General features: G+C 43.4%; 1 pseudogene; it reads right to left on the reverse strand.

The window, feature by feature from the left end:
* Window positions 1-679: 679 nt before the first annotated feature.
* Window positions 680-20,057, reverse strand: part of LOC126235584 (dehydrogenase/reductase SDR family member 11-like) — a 49,659-nt pseudogene continuing 30,281 nt past the window's right edge.

Raw genomic sequence — 20,057 nt, forward strand, 5'->3', positions numbered from 1 at the left:
GTTGGGATCCAGCACGGCGTTCCCTATTACCCTCCTGAACCCACCAATTCCATATTCTGCTAACAGTCATTGGATCTCGACCAACGCGAGGAGCAATGTCGCGATACGATAAACCGCAATCGCGATGGGCTACAATCCGACCTTTATCAAAAACGGAAACGTGATGGTACGCATTTCTCCTCCTTATCATCACAACGACGTTTCTCCAGGCAACGCCGGTCAACTGCTGTTTGTGTATGAGAAATCGGTTGGAAACTTTCCTCATGTCAGCACGTTGTAGGTATCGCCACCGGCGCCAATCTTGTGTGAATGCTCTGAAAAGCTAATCATTTGCATATCACAGCATCTTCTTCCTGTCGGATAAATTTCGTTTCTGTAGCACGTCATCATTGTGGTGTAGCAATTTTAATGGCCAGTAGTGTATATCCGGGATGGCTGAATGACCATTATAGATCTGTAGCTGCCGTGAGGTGGAGTCAAAAATCACACTTCTGCATCACGTGCAGCTGCAGTCGAATTGGAGAACTGACTCAGCACAGCCGTATCATGCACGATACGACCTTCTGACGCAACCTGAGACACAGGTGAGGTCCACAAAACTCTTCTCGGTATCTTGAAAGGTCGAGAACCTGAGAACCGACGACTTGGCACCGTGGCTGTTGTGACCAGCCTGCTGCAACTAGAGATCAGGCAGGTCTTCCAGTTGCAGCAACAGAGTCATGAATGCTAGCATGCGAGTATACACTCCCGACCATGGACCCTGTGTACACATCAATTTACGTTTTGGACTATTGGGATTTTAGATACACAGAGAGGCTTTCAAGGGCCCATGGATGCAACGAGCAATCGACCAGTAGTACTTTAATCGTCGTACTGACGAAGTATCCAAAATTATTTCTCCAATTACGTGACGTGCGTGATACGAGTGCGTCCACGTAGTATATTTAGTAAATTTCATCCGTTTCTATAATAGGGTTAATCTCGCGTTTTTGAAAATGTGATTTCATCCAGTCATCAGCGCAATAGTTGCTCACTGAACAGCCAGTTGCGTAGCTCTTGAAAGCAGCAGCGACCATTGGTGACCCATCACGAGTCTGGAAAGTCGCATTAGTCACCTCAGGTGTCACTTGTTTACCCCATGTGCTCTGTTTCCAAGGCACTGTTTCCTAGTGCACCCGACGCGGTAGATCCGCCCTCACAGCATCGTCAGTGGCAGGTAGTAACGCTGTCGCATAGCACGAGGTGGACGGCCGATGTGGAGACTGGCCGCCTGGCCTCGCCCATTCACCCTGAGCATGCGTGTTCCAGTCGTCTGGAAGTTGTGGCTCACGTCGGCACCAACGACGCCTGTCGCATGGATCCTGAAGCGATCCTCAGTTCGTACAGCCATCTGGCAGGGGAGGTGAAAACTGCTGGACTCGTGTGAGGGGTGCAAGGAGAGTTCGCAGTTTGCAACATCGTTCCCAGAGCTGGTCGGTGTTCTTTGGTTTGGAGGCGAGTGAGGGATCTCAACCAAATTCTTCGTCGACTCTGTGACGACCTTGGGTGCAGATTTCTGGACGTGCTTTAGCGTGTGGGGATTTGTAGGACACTCCTTGACAGACAGGTCAGGGGTGCGCTACACAAAGGAAGCAGCTACTCGGACAGCAGAGTACTCGTGGAGACCACATGAGGTTTTTGTTTACCAAGGCGGTAGTCTGAGGTTCTCTGATGAACACTCGTCAGTCGATCTACAGACAGGGAAGTCAAACTGACTTCAGAGTAGAGCCATTTCGACTGTCACAATTTTATGTGTAAACTGTCGAAGTATTCGTAATAAAGTTCCCAAATTTACTGTCCTCCAAGAAAGATGTCGTGCTCATACTATTCTATCACGAAGCCTGGATACTTATAATGTGCTTTTAACATCCTGTTCACTACATTTCCTTTCCTGCAATTTATATATACTTGTTTGAACTGTATATTTACCGGGTTGGAAAATTCTCTATGATTGAATAGTATATTTACGTAACCGCAAAATTAAGAAACACCAGTCTTGCTCGGAGACTTTGAAATGTAACAACGTAATGCATTTGAAACTTACCCCACACCGTATCTTGCTGTTCCTGGCAACCAGGTCCTTCCGCAGTCCTTCAAGCAGAGCCTTGACAGCATGCTTGCTGGCGTAGTACATCGAGTACAGTGGATCGAATGGCATGATGTGACCAGCTATACTGGAAGCAAGAAAAAGAAACAAACTTGTACTGCCTGTACTATATGGATGCAAATTGTATACTGTGTAAGACGGCAGGATTTAACCACCAAACATGAATAATTTTCACAATTCGTATTTCATTTACTTCGGGGAGCGAAAGCTAGCGAATTCTTAACCGTTTCTTGGTTGATACTTGGTAGCCTCATACTGACATTTCTGTGGAGATGCAAGCTGAGACTCTAATTTTCTGACAGACAGGCGAAAGTGCGACTTCACGGTCACAGTGATCGACAAGGAACAAGGGCTGTGGGAAGCCAGTTTCCTGGATCTAAAAGCAGAATGCTGGTAGTTTACAGCCCAAGACAGTCGCCTCGTCGTGAGGGCGGTGGGAAAGGACTTCTCGTGATTGACCTGTGGTCGCTAAGGAGGCTTAGGCGAGATGATGCTGAAAGTATGAGATTGTAGAGATAGAATCTTACAGGTGCCATGAGCAGTCTTTTTTAGCATAAGGAATGTACGTGGGATGCCTGCCGCAAATGAATGCTAACGTCCGAAAGAAGTTCTTATGCGAAGTGCCAAGCCGCATTTCTGCCAAAAGACACGTTAGCGTATTCGGTTAGTTCAATTGCAGATGGTGGAGGTGTCATAATATTTTCTAGAAGTTTCTATTGACCTGAACATGAGCTGAAAGAGGTTGAGTGATAGTTTCATGACGTGTAGAGTGGAAGATACTCCATTTGTAATGGGGGCTGTGATTGGCTGTAGGAGAATTCACACTAACGACGCGAGATTTACTCTAAACTGGACGCGTCACGGCGGGGGGGGGCTCCCTTGGTGGTGTCGGTAGGACATATTTGGCTAGACAGCGATTTTGAGAGCTCTCTGGTGAGCGATAAACTTAGGTGGATAGCGTTTTGAGACATGGCTGGCGAGGTGTCAGAAAACTGTCTGAGCATTAGATTCGAATGTGCAGACGTTGCCACTAGGAACTGCATCATTCGTCTCTCTATGGACAGAGATACGAACCTGTGCTTGTGCGTGGAGGCGGAGGCATTACAAAGTGCTTCTTTACGAGCTCACACTTAAAAAAAGTCTCTGATCCTGTTTTATAAGTAAGTCGAATTCTTAATTCGTCATTACACAAGTGGCCTCGACCTCAGGAGGTTGCAGACGCCATTTTACGTCCTCTGTGTAGTCAGAATCTTCAGCTACGCAACACACTTTGTCTCTGCGACCACTGGCAGCAGTTCCCAGATAATCGCTGCAGAATTGTTCTTCACAGAATTGAATTCGGCAATATACGCACCACGAATCGGCACATAGGAACTCTTTTAACAGTACGTGTGTTAAGTTCCATTTCTTTGATCGCAGAGCCGTTCATTGTCAGTGCCAGTAAGGGTAGAGGCTTTCGTAACTTCCATGTTAATCAGTATCAGCCGCTTAAGTGTTTCTGTCGTATAAGCGAGGACGCGATTCCGAGTCACGCCATGAACGTTTTGACAATCTCAAATTTAGGTTAGTGAGTTGGAGTTAACGTTCTGTCTCAATGAATGTTCACTTTGCATTGTATCTTTGATAGTTGTTTTTATAATAAAAGTATTATCATTGCCCGGTTGTTCTACTCTTCCTAGAATTAGACTCCAGTCACCGATCTTGGTCAATTTAGAGTGGAGTATCGTCACAGCTTGGGGACTACCGCAGCTGGGGACTGTCATTGGCATGACTAACTTAATTCACTTATTCGGCGATGCCACAACGTTGCCATCACGTCATTTACTGCTATCACACATAATCTCACGCAATTAGAGGGGGTAGTATTGGCACTGAAGTGACAGGACCCTTATGAACACAAGTCTGTAATTATCATTATTTTCTATCCATAAAATACATAAACTTCAGTGTGATACTGAATAAGTTCCAGGTTCCTCCCTACCGACCATTGGAACGAAACAGAGGGTTACGTGTGAGGAGAATGTTTGATAGATTCGACATGTGCAGGAACTGATACACCAGATGTGCTGTACATTTAGTTCCTCCGTGGAGTTTTTCGTTGATGAATATTACTAATGTTAGTTTCAACACTGCAGCATGTTGTTGGTCGTAACAGTGAGCAAGTCACAGTATTTAGTACTACTGGGCAGTGGTTTTGGCACATGATGCGTTAGTACACAGATATAGCAAAATGCATGGAGCTCTGCAAAGAGTAGGTTATGAAGATCTGTAGGTAACAATAATTGAGCGCCTTCGTTTCTATAGTCCGAGAGAACACAAAAAAGTATACTACGAGTTTGTTTTTCTTTTTTCTAAATGGTCCTACATAGGACAGAGACGGTGCCTCGCATTAAAGTCTACTCTATGTTGCGGACTTGAAACCATCTGTCATGCACTTCCTCAGGTCTAAGCGAAGAAGTTTTAATGCTTCGTCGATATCGGGGTTACTAGGACAAACACTAGTTCAATTTAACAATGATCTTGTTAGGAAATTAACGGTGGTGACCTTGAAGGAATTATTCTGGCTTGGGCCTTAAAATAAACAAAGAAACCACAGGAAATTTTCATGGGGATCGCTGGACGGGGGTTTAAAATCCACACCGTCTCGCGTAATGCGAATTTTCCTGTTTCCTTAGATGCACGAGAATTCTACATCGCAGCAGAATGCTACATTACTTTCACAGAATCCGTCTTTTAAAGGGAAGTGAAAATAGACCCGTTGTAACGATTCCTTCAATCGGGAAAACCTGATATAATGCAAATATTTTCTTCTGACAGTCAAACGTCTTATCTACACCGGTGCCCAAAATTCAAGCAACAGACGCAAATAGTGCAAGACTGCGTTAATTTTGCAACAAAACAATATAAACCGGTGACAGTAAAGTAGAAACAACGTAAAAAGTACAGAACGCAAACAACTGCACCATTTATAACGGTAGACATAGATGTTCTTCGTTTTTTCCAACTTAACGGATTTTCACACACATTCCGACAACTGGTTAATGTACTTAGCATGGGGTGTTACCACCTCTGGCAGCAATATATGTCTGACTAAGAGTGGTGATGCTGTGAGTGATGTCATCAGTCTCATGTTGAGGCAATAACGCCAATTTTTCCTGCAGAGCTGCTCGGAAGTTTTCAAGGGTGGTTGGGGGATGCTGACGTGATACAACCTGTCTTCCTAGCACATCCCAGACGTGTTCCATAGGATTCAAATGGGGGGAGTGAGCAGTATCATCCGCTTCCAAAAGAATATCAATCACCCGTGCTCTAAAAGTCGAGCAGTATCATCCATCAGTACGAAGTATGGGCCCACAACTCCTCGCAAGAACCACACATGAGGTCCCAGGCTCTCGTCGCGATACCTGGCATCACTTAAGCATTGCCTGTCCACTCGTACAATTTTATGAAGAGGTGTTCGGGTAGTCAGCGTAATCCCTGCCCACATCATTAGGAATCCTCCTCGATACCGCTGTCTTTCCTCAATGTTTGGATTCCGAAAATGTGTTCTACGCTCTCTCCAGATGCGTCTGCGTCGATAATCACTCTCCAGACCAAAACGGGACTCATCTGTGAAAATAACATTGGCCCACTGTGGCATGTTGATGGCCCTTCTGAGAAGACGCGGCAGAGGTACATATACAGCAGATCTCAGACAGTAAAGGCCTCTATGCTGTAGCCTTCCACACAGCGTTTGCCTCGCGGGTGCTGCGATGTCAGACGCCAGCTGCCATGCACTACTAAGGCGGTCCGTCCTGCTCTTACAGCCACATAATGGTTTTCTCTATTTCAGATATTACACGTGGTCGGCCCTGCCCTGGTCATCGGGATACAGTTTCGATCTCTGTAAACAACAGAACGATTCACATTAAGCCATCGGGGTACATTAGTTTGTGACTGTCCTGCTTCCATTCTTTTTACGGCTCTCCACTGCAAAGAGTCTGATAGGCGACTCCTCTGTGCGGCACTGCACCGTCTGTGACAGTGTACACCACGACCGTGGATGTTGGACTACCAGACAAATACTATCTCGTTTCATGGGTGCTCTGACGTCATCGTTGGCGTGCTTGTCCGTTGACCGGAATGCTATCTTTCATGCAGATAACGATTGTACGGACATCTGTCGACATTTTGTATGATTATATCGTGAATCAGACACAGGAAGGGAAAATAATGGTTTGTTGCTTTAATTTTGAACACCAGTGTAGACTGTGGAGATAAGAGTCAGCTTTCATGTTCGTTAATAAACACGCAAAAATACAAGAACTTCTAGCCCTTTTCTAAACATGAGACGTTGATTGGAAATTGAGCAAGGAAAACGCCCAACAACAACAAAACATAATCGTAATGAATATTTTGTAAATTGGGAAGTTGTTAAATTTTGCATCAAATGCAGATAAAACTAAAGTCTGACGAGGTCGGCTGTAATAGACGGGAGATTACCGACCGTCACTCTGGCACACACACACACACACACACACACACACACACACACACACACACTACCACCAACAGTAACAGCAGCGGATTAACAGTAATGATTAACAATGGTGTCAATAGTTAAGTGAAAACCAAGACTATAAACTCTAAAAATAAAACACCAACTCCAAATCTTCAAGTGTTACCTTAAACCAGATAAAAATTACACTGTGTCTAAAAAGTGAGGTAGTGTTTGTTATTTCGGTAGCTATAAATATGTACCAGTACTTCGAGAACCAGCTATTCGGGAAACAGAAATCATTTTATTATTCTTCAACGACAGTACACAATGATATCATCACCTGTAATTGTACTGTCCGAATTGTAAAGAAAGTAGCTAGTCTTCTAATAAAGAAAGCTAAATGCGGTGTAATGTTAAGCCTAACAGGAAAAGTATCACGCACGTGTATAACCCTGTACGAATATTTGGAAGAGTGTATTTACAAGATGACATTGCGTGTAGTTTTTCAAACCAAGATTCAATTTTTATGTCGCGAAAAATCATTTCTAGTTTTATAGTTGGGTAGATAATCTACATATCCTGAAAAAAAGTATATTTAAAGATGTTCATTTTTCTGCTCTGAGAATCTGGTGAACGTGTAAAACCGAAATAGTTACGATAGCTGTTAAAAAAAAATGGAAAAGTACAAGAACACAAATATCTGTAACCTAAGAGCTAGCGTCAACTCAGGCGCAATGCAACAATATAATTTAAGCTGTGTGGTAATAGAAAATTGGTTTACTAAGTGTAGTAAAAAAAAAAGGAAAAATGTTTGCTCGGTAAACAACTCACTTCTTGACATTGTCTCCTATGAGGGACACACACTTGGTCCAGCGATCTTCCAGCTTCTGTCAGACTCTGCGAAATACTCGTTGACTGCAGCTGTCAGTTTTCATTTGTTGAAAATTCCTTACCAGCAAGCCAAAATTTCAAGTTAGGGAACAGGAAAAAGTAACTTGGAGCTGAGCTTGGTGTACAAGGCGAATGAGGAAGCAGTTCAAAGCCCATTTCACACCGTTATCGCTGATATGTGGGATGGAACATTATACCCTGAAAGAGTACTTTTTCGTGTGCCAACCTAGGTTTTCTTCAGCCAACACAAGTTTCAAACGATCGAGGAATGGAGCATAATAGGTTTCAGGTTCGGGTCTACGTTTTCCCAAGTAATTTATGAGGATTATTCCTTGAGAATCGCAATAAACAGTACGGCACTGGAGAATTCTGAACCGATCTCACTTTACATTGCAACATGTATTTGCTACATGATGAAGAGGAGTACTGTAATCCAAGAACTGTCAAGAAACTTATTAGTTCCTCCCTAAGGTATCTCATGAAATGTTCTTCATGTCAGAGCTATCGCAGGTGTCAGTGCAGAATTCAAGCTTAGGGCGGTTTTAAGGTACCAGAGAGAATGATTCTCACGCGGTACCTGATGTCGACGTTTATTGGAAGCGAAATGCTGATTGGCTCTATGTTTAAGAATACCTCTATACAGTCTCACAAGACGAAAATACATCGCTATAGACGCTTTGAGGTCTACCTGCATATGTGGATGACGAAGGCGTCGTCGACTCCCCTGTCCAGCATGCTCTGGACGGCCTCCCTCGTGCAGACGACAGCCCCAGCACGTTGACGTCCAGTGTGTGCCGCCACTCGGCTGTCTGTCCAGCTGGGAACACAGGATGCCGCCATCATCAGTCAGCAATAAAGCGAAGGACGAGGACTGCAGTGAAACGGTGTGTACCGACACATCATTGGAAATGCTTATGCTGTTGAAGTCAGTGATCCTGTATACAATGAAGCTACTCAGAACAGTGTAGTGACAGAGCGTCGTCGTTTAAGCTTATTCTGTAATCCTCGTCGCAAAAAGTCGAGTGCACACTGTTGTATCTACGTCTTCACAGCCACTTTATGTCAGCAGTATTATCAATTTGAGACTCTGAAGACAGTCTTCCACGGGGTCCAACCTGCAAAAGTCGGAGGGTGTCACATCTGCACTGTGCGATGCGTAAGGGATCTTGATCCAGTCTAAGAAGGTGCCAGATTAGCTGCCAAAGATTCGTGCGGTTGGGCGTTACCGTTGTGAATTTGGATCGCTTCCGTGTTCTTGTGTAATCTCTTCGTGGTAATGCTTGTGAAAGGTGATCGTGTCTCTCGCTATTTATGAACAGCGGCATTACAGAAAATCAAGAACCGCGTCCTTATTATTCCAAAAATATAAATAATGAATTTTTTTGCTGCTGTCTGCATCTTACATTTGTTTAGTATTCGGAAGGAGATACGTCGCTTGTACCTGGATCTTTTTCATTCTGGATTATGTACAGGGTGGTCGGAAACAATCGGAAAACCTTTTGAGGGTCTTGCAGAGTAGGCTGAGTTGAGAAATATTTTTTAAGAAAAGAACTCGATACGTTGCGCCGTTTCCGAAATAATAAACACTGAAGGTCCCTGAGCGCGCAAATCCAAGCGGCCCGCCAGATGCAATTAGTATCAGTTGCTGTAGCATTCATGCCAACTTTCGAGACTGCTCAGCCTTCGGCTCTGGTTCGATCCTTACTACCGTCCCGTGTCCAATTATTGTGTCGCTCTCTTGCTCGGTATTCGGGAAACAAACAAACATGTTTGGCGACACTGTCTCTGGCGGGCGTCTTGAATTTGCGCGCTCAAGTCGCAACGGCTTGATTGGCTAAATTCCAATGTCTTTTATTCGGACGTGGTGGAACGTATAGAATTATTTTTCAGCACAACTTACCCTGCAACAGCATTACGGACTGCTCAGACTGTTTCTGACAATTCTGTATATTCACGTTTCGTCACCGGCCAGTAGATGGGATGCAAACATGTCTTTATTGGTTTCCAATTCTTGCAAACTTGTCTTTATCAGTCTCATTCCAATAAGTTCACACTTTCCGAGACTACAGATTTTCTTCCACTCTACGTAATGCTTTTGGAACGCAGACCATGTTTTTAGAAAGCTCTCAGGTATTTAAACCATTGTCTGAGTAAATAGACTCGTCGTCTCGCTTAGGATTTGTGTCAATGATTTCAGTTTAAAGTGTCTCACTTCTTACACTATGAAACAGTATTTAACTAAGAAATTCCTTACTATCAAAAAATTTAATTTCATTATATTTCATGAATATGACTCTTTATTTTTCAATTTCAATATTGCGTAAATGTTTTGAAGGAATCATCATAAATCATTTGTAACTGATATTTTATCGGAAAGGTGCCTAAAAACGAACATGCAATAAATTTATGAATTTAAACTACAAAGAACCCAGGTAAAATGAAACAAGTCACCTCTAGTTAGAAGTTCGTAAAATAATTAAATCGCACTGTGCGGATGGAACCTGCTGCCCAATTGAAAAACGACTCAACTTAAACATAAATTATTGAAACAAGATCTGTAGGTCAAAAATATCTGTAATACCAAAGGTATGCATAATTGTTGCGTTACAAAATGGTAAATAGAATCAACATTGATGAAGGAAGTTAATGCAAGTCGTATCACAGAGGTCGTTTGCTAGTACGCAACCTGAACATCCAGGTGTTTTACCTGCCTTGGTCCACTGTCTAGTCGATGAATGTTCGTTCGTCTCGTTATTTACAAACTGCGTTTGAGAATCAAAGTGGTTGTGCCAAACTTACAGGAATGAATGCGGCAGGGAATGATTCCATCGTATAACACTGATTAAAAATAGTTAAAAGTAAGAGGGCAGATGGACAAGCATTAGCTCGCCCTCTCGGATCAATCCAACAAGTAAAACGGTATTAACTTGGTATATAGTGTCTGTGGTGTCACCGCTAGACACCACACTTGCTAGGTGGTAACTTAAATCGGCCGCGGTCCTGTAGTACATGTTGGACCCGCGTGTCGCCACTGTGTAATCGCAATCCTAGCGCCACCACATGGCAGGTCACAATACACGGACTAGACCTCGCCCCAGTTGTACGGACGACATAGCTTGCGACTAGACCTACCAAGTCTTCCTCTCATTTGCCGAGAGACAGATTGAATAGCCTTCAGCTTAGTCCATAGCTACTACCTAGCAAGGCGCCAATTGTATCAGTGCTTATAGCTTACTACTATTCAAGAGATGTATTCCAACAAGAGAATAAAAGTTAAGTAACATCTACGTACTTTTCTTCTTATTCATTAATAAGTCTCATGTTCCAGAACTTCAAGCCCGTCTGCGTTAGTTTAGCGTGCACCTAGCTACCTCATTGTGTCTAGACTGTAAGAAGAAGACACAACAGTGTCTCTCTCTCTCTCTCTATTTTAGTCGATTCCCACTCTCCATGACCACCTGAACTACAGCACGCCAATTACTTCTGTTCTGCATTTTCTCCTGTAGACTTCCCAGGTTCTAATGCATTACTGATGTGACGCCATCGATTCATCTCATCCTTGGCATCCCTCTTCCTTTTCCTCCGATCTTGTCCAGCATTACCGTCTTTTCCATAGAATGATGTCTTCTCGTAATGTGCCCAAAGAAGGTCTGCTTTTTTTTGTTTCAGTACTGTACCGTCTAAGCAACAGTGTGGTTTTATTTGCTGTATTCGTACTATTTGCAGTGCATGGAACTCTTAAGTATTTTCTTCCAATACCACAATTCAGAGGTACCTATTCCACGCCGTTCAGCCTTTCTTGCGATCCAGGTCATATCAGTATATCACAATTTACTATACGGATTTTTGTTTTAAATTTGCGTCTCTACTCCTTAAAACACTGTCAAAGTTGTACCTCCCCTCTCCTCAAATCAATGACGGTCTCTTGATTTCGTGGCTGCATTCGCCATCACAGAAAATACTTCCATTTTTTCTCCTCCCGTATGCCATGAAGTGATACGTGCAGTTGCATAATTTGAGTTTTCTTGACGTTCTCCCTCAGACCAGCCTTTGCACTTACTCCTTTCACCTTCAGTAAGAGGATGTTTAACTCTCTTTCGCGTTCTGCAATCAGTGTGGTGTCACCTGCATATGTAAGATTGCTTATATCTATCTCAGCTATTTGCATTCCAGTTTATTCTTCATCTAGCCCAGCATTCCCCATAATGTCCACTGTTGAGCCAACTGACCGATACCTGGGACCGAGACTCATACTGACCCACTCCCTAAGAATGTGCGTCTTAACATTTTAACATTAAAGGCCGGCAGTAGGAATAAGCAGCATCCACCCCGTACGTAAGCAATTGACCACAATACCTAAATTTTATATATAATTGGAAGGAGAAACAGCCTTGGTCGTATTTTTTTGTTTTATTATCCACAAAATCGATTTTCGGTCACTTAGTGACCATCCTCGGTGCTGTAAGATACAATTAAAATTGTTAGCACTGGTATTAACAAGCTTAGAGCTAAGTGACCGAAAATCGATTTTGCGGATAATAAAATAAAAAAATACGACCAAGGCTGTTTCTCCTTCCAATTATATCCATTATCTGGTCGTGGTGCACAGAACACTCCATGGAGTCGCCAATCAATAAAATTTATATCACACTATAATTATTCTTAAACAAAAAAATACGACCAAGGCTGTTTCTCCTTCCAATTATATCCATTATCTGGTCGTGGTGCACAGAACACTCCATGGAGTCGCCAATCAATAAAATTTATATCACACTATAATTATTCTTCATCTACCTAAGTTTTTGCTATGTCATATTCATTTATTTAGGAATTCCATTAAAAATAGCTGCGAGAAGTCGCTTAGTTTCAGAATTACGCTCAGACAACGCTACATATTTTGAGTATTTTCTAGTGTAGCGGTTCCTTTTATTATGCTAATGACTTACTTTCAAATAAAGTGTTCCCAAACGTATGGAAGAAATTAGAAGTTGATCTCAGGTGAGCTGCCTCTTTTAGGGGCCAAACATAAAAATCGGCTTACTTACGATTTAACCAGCACAAAATCAAGACTGGTACGCAACTAAATATGTGAAATATATGTATAACGCAACCGAATATGTAAAAGAAATCTGTATGAGTGACTATACATTTACTTCGATACATGGAATTTCTTCTTTCCTCTGTTATGAAATAACTTGAACTGTCAAATCGGAGTAATACGAGTAATGTTAATATATCGTGGCCGCACTTGTGGAAGTACCCAGGTCATACTAGTATTTTTTTTTTTTTACAATCGTATTGACCAACTAGGATTTTTTTTTTTCAAATGCAAGTAGCTATCTACATTTCTTTCTTCGGCATATTTGCACCTTTTTATTGTCTGATTTCGAGCTGTGCACACATCAGTGGCATTGAGAGCTAGGGGTGAAGGGGGGGAGGGGGGGAGAACCATGACAACGCTCAGGGCGGCAGCAGATTTTTGAAAGCGGCAAAATTTTAAGTTTTAATGTGCCTCTAAGAGGACGAAGGAAACAAGACAATGAAAGTTTTCCATAAGTGAATAAATATGACATACAAATCACTCATAAAATCTAGTGTTTTAGTGGAAATTATCTACGGAAACAGATAACAAATGAAGTGCCGGTTTTCCTAGCGTGCGTCTTTTAAAACAGAAAATATTGCTAGTGGCGGTGTTGCGTTCCCTATTAATTGTTCACTGCCTCTATACAACATTTGACATGCACCTACGTCAGCTTGAAAGCCCCTACAGAAGGGAAAGACTTTATAATAAAGAAATAAAGGTGTCAGCTCGTGATGACCTTACAGTTCCTAAACAACAACCTTAAACACCTGTAGCAACATCACTGAGGAAGACATTTTGTAATAAATAAATAACGAATTAGTAAAATATTCACTGCACGTCACATGCCATAACCTTCTGATTACAGACATTCTGATTCAGTGATGTTTACACGGGAATGATGCGTGTCGTCCTTTCCCTATCCTTCCCTCTCCTTTCGATACGCCATATATGCCATTTACATCCCTGTTCCTCTTGCCATGGTGCTCAGAGTTGCAGAAAACGTAGAAAAAAAATAATTTAATGTTTTCCCTCGTTTCTTTTTCGATGTTGAAGCCTCAAGCAATAGATAATATTAATATGATACCAAAGAAACGTATCAATATTTGTTCTGGAACTGAACTGCACTGCACGAGCTGTTTACCTATTTTCATCGTCTCTCACACTGCGCTCAGAAAACTTCATTTAAGATTTAAGTCCCATTTTTCACTACAGTAAATGAAAGTGCTTTCAAAACTGCTTGTTTTGAGTCATACATGGTGGTCGTGGCATGTCGGAGAGCACGCCTCCTCAATATCCGACTTCAGCCGCTTCTCCTTCGTGTACTACGGATACACTAAATAGGCATTCGTGATTTATACACGTTGTTTCAACAGATACAGCATTTGTACGTAAGCCACCGTGCTGCTATGACGTTCTACTTTGTACAGCGGAAGCGACAACGCAGTACTCAGCTCTTCTGGCTGCCACGTGTTTCGCGCCGCAGTTGTCTACTTCTCCACGGTAGTGTGCAGCGGTGCAATTGTTTAGAGAAAATAGTTAATTTATTCAAAAATCGCAGATGATGTTCTCTGTTTCTGCTACAAACTCTTCCCGAACATTAAAATATTATTCACTTCAGGCGCCTACAGAAACTGGCGGTAGATTTCTGAGACGTTAATCAGCTACAGTACATCCCTAATGAACTCAGAATCGCACCATGAGTGGGTGAAGATCTCCAGAAGACTAAAATTTGTCAAAAATGTAGATGCAGGAGCCCTGGAAATATTAAATGTGGAAACCCGGCATCGGTAAGGCGTAATCAAACACCTTATAGCAATTGTTCATTTTTTGAATAGATAGTCTTCCTTTGAATGGAACGTCAGACAAAATGTTTATTCGGAACTATGAGAATTTCTTGAAACTGGCAGTGATAATAATAAAAAAAATTCTGGGCAAACATGCAAGGAAGGCAACTCGTGGTAAAGAAATGTCATAAAATTATCTCGGGAAACTCATACAAAGTGGCATAATTCGCAATCTCTGTTAAAAACTGAGAATAAAATATTTTATTGACAGCTACTAACTACGAGGGCAGTTCAATAAGTAATGCAACACATTTTTTTTCTCGGCCAATTTTGGTTGAAAAACCTGAAATTTCTTGTGGAATATTTTCAAACATTCCCGCTTCGTCTCGAATAGTTTCATTGACTTCCGACAGGTGGCAGCGCTGTATGGAGCTGTTAAAATGGCGTCTGTAACGGATGTGCGTTGCAAACAACGGGCAGTGATCGAGTTTCTTTTGGCGGAAAACCAGGGCATCTCAGATATTCATAGGCGCTTGCAGAATGTCTACGGTGATCTGGCAGTGGACAAAAGCACGGTGAGTCGTTGGGCAAAGCGTGTGTCATCATCGCCGCAAGGTCAAGCAAGACTGTCTGATCTCCCGCGTGCGGGCCGGCCGTGCACGGCTGTGACTCCTGCAATGGCGGAGCGTGCGAACACACTCGTTCGAGATGATCGACGGATCACCATCAAACAACTCAGTGCTCAACTTGACATCTCTGTTGGTAGTGCTGTCACAATTGTTCACCAGTTGGGATATTCAAAGGTTTGTTCCCGCTGGGTCCCTTGTTGTCTAACCGAACACCATAAAGAGCAAAGGAGAACCATCTGTGCGGAACTTCTTGCTCGTCATGTGGCTGAGGGTGACAATTTCTTGTCAAAGATTGTTACAGGCGATGAAACATGGGTTCATCACTTCGAACCTGAAACAAAACGGCAATCAATGGAGTGGCGCCACACCCACTCCCCTAGCAAGAAAAAGTTTAAAGCCATACCCTCAGCCGGTAAAGTCATGGTTACAGTCTTCTGGGACGCTGAAGGGGTTTATTCTGTTCGATGTCCTTCCCCATGGTCAAACGATCAACTGTGAAGTGTATTGTGCTACTCTTCAGAAATTGAAGAAACGACTTCAGCGTGTTCGTAGGCACAAAAATCTGAACGAACTTCTCCTTCTTCATGACAACGCAAGACCTCACACAAGTCTTCGCACCCGAGAGGAACTCACAAAACTTCAGTGGACTGTTCTTCCTCATGCACCCTACAGCCCCGATCTCGCACCGTCGGATTTCCATATGTTTGGCCCAATGAAGGACGCAATCCGTGGGAGGCACTACGTGGATGATGAAGAAGTTATTGACGCAGTACGACGTTGGCTCCGACATCGACCAGTGGAATGGTACCGTGCAGGTATACAGGCCCTCATTTCAAGGTGGCGTAAGGCCGTAGCATTGAATGGAGATTACGTTGAAAAATAGTGTTGTGTAGCTAAAAGATTGGGGAATAACCTGGTGTATTTCAATGCTGAATAAAACAACCCCTGTTTCAGAAAAAAATGTGTTGCATTACTTATTGAACTGCCCTCGTATTACAGTATGATTTTGGGCTATGCATCAGGCATTTTTGGTGTATCTCAAAGGAAAATGATAGTAAGTTTACTTAATTGGATTTTACTGATGATATCTACGATACAAATATTCGTGAACATTTTCCTGCTTAGTGCCTGTAAGGGATACATCTGGTTTGGTGCTTCAACAAAGGTACTTGTAAAACACACAAAAAAAAGAAATTACTTTTGGCAGACGTGACGGGGCAGCGCAGTGATGACTGTAAAATATGAAAGGCAAGAACATGGGAATGTAAAAGCGAACTTTGGATAAATCCTCAACCATTTCAAGTTCCCTGTAGTAGTTATTCCCTGATTCTAGTCGTGAATAATGCTGCAAAGGCATCGTGCTACGCAGTTTCCTTCGTTTGTTTGGTGAGAAAAATTTTTGGTTTCTCTTCTGCGTCTACGCGACGCTGGGCAGATTTGTTGGTCATAGACGAGGGGCGTTCAATAGGTAATGCAGCGTTTCTTTTCTGAAAGCAGGTTAGTTCTATTCAGGATTCTATTAAACCTTATTATTTCCCACTCTTTTCGTACAAATCCCTATTTTTCAGCATTATCTCCGTTCAACGTGACGGCCTGGGAGAGCCAGTATGCCTACATGGTACCACTCCACTGCATGACATCGGAGGCATTGGACCAAATAGACGTCGGGAGGTGCGAGATCCTGGCTGTTGGGTGGGTGAGGAAGAAAGGTCCAACGAAGTTCTGTATGCTTCTCTCGGGTGCGCAGACGTGTGTGAGGCTTTCGATTGTCTTGGAGAAGGAGCAGTTTGTTTGCATTTTTGTGGCGACGAATACACTGAAGTCGTTTCTTCAGTTTCCTGAAGGTAACAGAATGCAGATCAGAGTTGATCGTTGCACCGTGATGGAGGGCAGCAAACAGAATAACCCTTTGAGAGTCCCAAATGGCCGTCGCCATGACTTTATCGACTGAGGATGGGGCTTTGAACTTTTTTCTTCGGAGGTGATGTGGTGTGGCGTGACTCCATGGACTGCTGCTTTATTTCGAGGTAATGAACGCATTTATCATCGCCTGTGAGGCTGTTCTTACTAATAATTGCCTCGATCAACCTCTTAACGGGCAAGCAATTCCACGCAGATGGTTCTTCGTTGTTATTCTTTGGTCTTCTGTCAGTTGGCGAGGAACCCATCGGATACACATCTTTCAGTACTCCTATTGGAGAACGACTGCGTATTTGATTGTGATCCGTCGATTACCTTGAACGAGAGTGGCCACTCGTTGCAACAGGTGGAGCGTGACAGCTGTGTGCGGCCGCCCACGAAGCGGGAGATCGTAAGGTTTTGCGCGACTTTTTTTGCAATGATGACAGACACCTCACCCTACGACTAATCTTACTTTTGTTCAGCGCCAGGTCTCCAGAGACGTTTTGCAACCTATTACCAACAACTGTGAGTCTCTGGTTTTCCGCCGAAGGTGACTCAAGAACAACTCTCGGCTTGCAAAGCACCGCTATTTTGAATTCTACGTATGGTGCCGCCAAATGTTGAAACTTCATAAAACTACAGGGGTGAAGCGGAAATATTCCACCACGTCCCACAGCAAATTCCGCATTTTGTCAGCTGGAATTAGGTGGGATAACGAAGTGTTGCATTACTTGTTGAACGCCCCTTACATGTATCCTAAAGTTGAAGCCATTGACTAAAGCAAGGTGGGAAGGTAGATTTGATGGAGTCGTACAAAATATATGACACTAGCGATGCACTGGTTGAAGTAAGCGAAGACGAAAATACGAACATAATGGGTGCACGTGAGGATGGCAATTTGGCAGACTTTAGCCGTGCTTTCCTTTGTTGTACCCCAATATTTGTTCTGTCTCTCGGCGAAATAGCTAGGCAATTCAAACCAGTATTGTTACGGGTCCTATTTCACTTGCTATCGTCTGTCCACTTTGTCTTGCTTCTTGAGAGCCACAGTTCTGTTAGGAATTTTTTGACTTAATTCTAAACGTTTCGTGCCTTTTGCAACTTCTGCCAAAGTCGGCGATCTACCACTGTTCAGCGTTGCAGCGAACAGTCGGTCAGTGCGCGGCTAACAGGTGTAAGAGCATTTCTTTATCTTTGTGGTGTGCTGTCAATATGTACCACATGTGAAGATAACCGTCTACGTATATATGCACTCCGTCTTCAGGCCACGAGTGGCCTACCGGGACCATCCGACCGCCGTGTCATCCTCAGTGGAGGAAGCGGATAGGAAGGGCTTGGGTCAGCACACCGCTCTCCCGGTCGTTATGATGGTATTTTTGACCGAATCCGCAACTAATCGGTCGAGTAGCTCCTCAATTGGCATCACGAGGCTGAGTGCAACCCGAAAAATGGCAACAGCGCATGGCAGCTAGGATGGTGACCCATCCAAGTGCCGACCACGCCCGAAAGCGCTTAACTTCGGTGATCTCACGGGAACCGGTGTATCCACTGCGGCAGGGCCGTTGCCTACGTACATATGCACTGACACAAAACTTTTCTGTCACGCCCATCATGTGGATTACAGCAAGCAATCGGTACGAAGCGCAAACCGTGCATACTAGACGTAATGTGAGATTTGTACTCGCCTCTGCTCCCCGCCTGTCACTCCCCCGGCCCCCGCGGCGGTCATGGTGCTCCTCCCTCCGCACTGCACGCTCGCCTCTGCTCGGGGAACGCATTTTAGTTATACACTCTGCAAATGACATCTCTTAATTCTGGTTGACGTAATTAATTTTGGAGTTAGAGCTCAAAATATTTTAGACTGTAAACGTTTCACTTCTGTTTTACTGATTGGTTTCCCAGTCTTAAATACGTATTCACATCCAAAAGAGCTATAATGACGTGTGGAATATGAAAATAAGACGTCAAGGATTAATGATGTCGTGAGAAATGGAAGATGGGGTGCCTTGTCTCTTGTTCCTTGATCATTGTTCGGAGCCTCAGCCGCATCCACAGGGTTCACACAAAGTCCCTTTACCCCCTATGTAATGCAGAGATGCTAAATTGTTCTTTTATTCTTGTAGACACTCACATAAATGTAAATCATTGCTAATGAGTGCACTTGCACCTTCAAGGAACGAATCGTAATGACCACGTGTGTTCACGAACGACCACATTCAGAAAAATCAATAACAAATATTATTCTAGATTTCAGTGCTCTATTTCACAAGCCTTCCCTACCAAACGCAACAATTTTATGGTGTGAGAAGAAGCCATTTCAGCTGAATGTATAAAGCATAAGATGCGCTCGATGACGTACCCAGACACTCTGGAATAAATAATTAAAAACAGTCACACAACCTCAAATTTGTCCTCTGTCATGTTGTCATATAAACACAGTGTCACTATCTAAGTATATACGGACACTCCATAGGGGGTAATGGGACTTTGTGATCACTCATTGGTCTTCCGGGTAATCCATGCCCCAAATTTCGAAGCTGTATGACGGCTCAGAAGTTCTTAATTGGCGAGAACATGAAACAATTTTTTTTCCACAAATTATTAATAAAAAGGATTTTTCTTCAGTTGCGAAGATTTACAATCAAACAGTAATCATTTGGAATTAACATTTTTCCTCACGTATGCTTAAAAATACACTCCTGGAAATTGAAATAAGAACACCGTGAATTCATTGTCCCAGGAAGGGGAAACTTTATTGACACATTCCTGGGGTCAGATACATCACATGATCACACTGACAGAACCACAGGCACATAGACACAGGCAACAGAGCATGCACAATGTCGGCACTAGTACAGTGTATATCCTTCTTTCGCAGCAATGCAGGCTGCTATTCTCCCATGGAGACGATCGTAGAGATGCTGGATGTAGTCCTGTGGAACGGCTTGCCATGCCATTTCCACCTGGCGCCTCAGTTGGACCAGCGTTCGTGCTGGACGTGCAGACCGCGTGAGACGACGCTTCATCCAGTCCCAAACATGCTCAATGGGGGACAGATCCGGAGATCTTGCTGGCCAGGGTAGTTGACTTACACCTTCTAGAGCACGTTGGGTGGCACGGGATACATGCGGACGTGCATTGT

The sequence above is a fragment of the Schistocerca nitens genome, chromosome 2, assembly GCF_023898315.1.
Source record: "Schistocerca nitens isolate TAMUIC-IGC-003100 chromosome 2, iqSchNite1.1, whole genome shotgun sequence".
Classification (NCBI taxonomy): Eukaryota; Metazoa; Arthropoda; class Insecta; order Orthoptera; family Acrididae; genus Schistocerca; species Schistocerca nitens.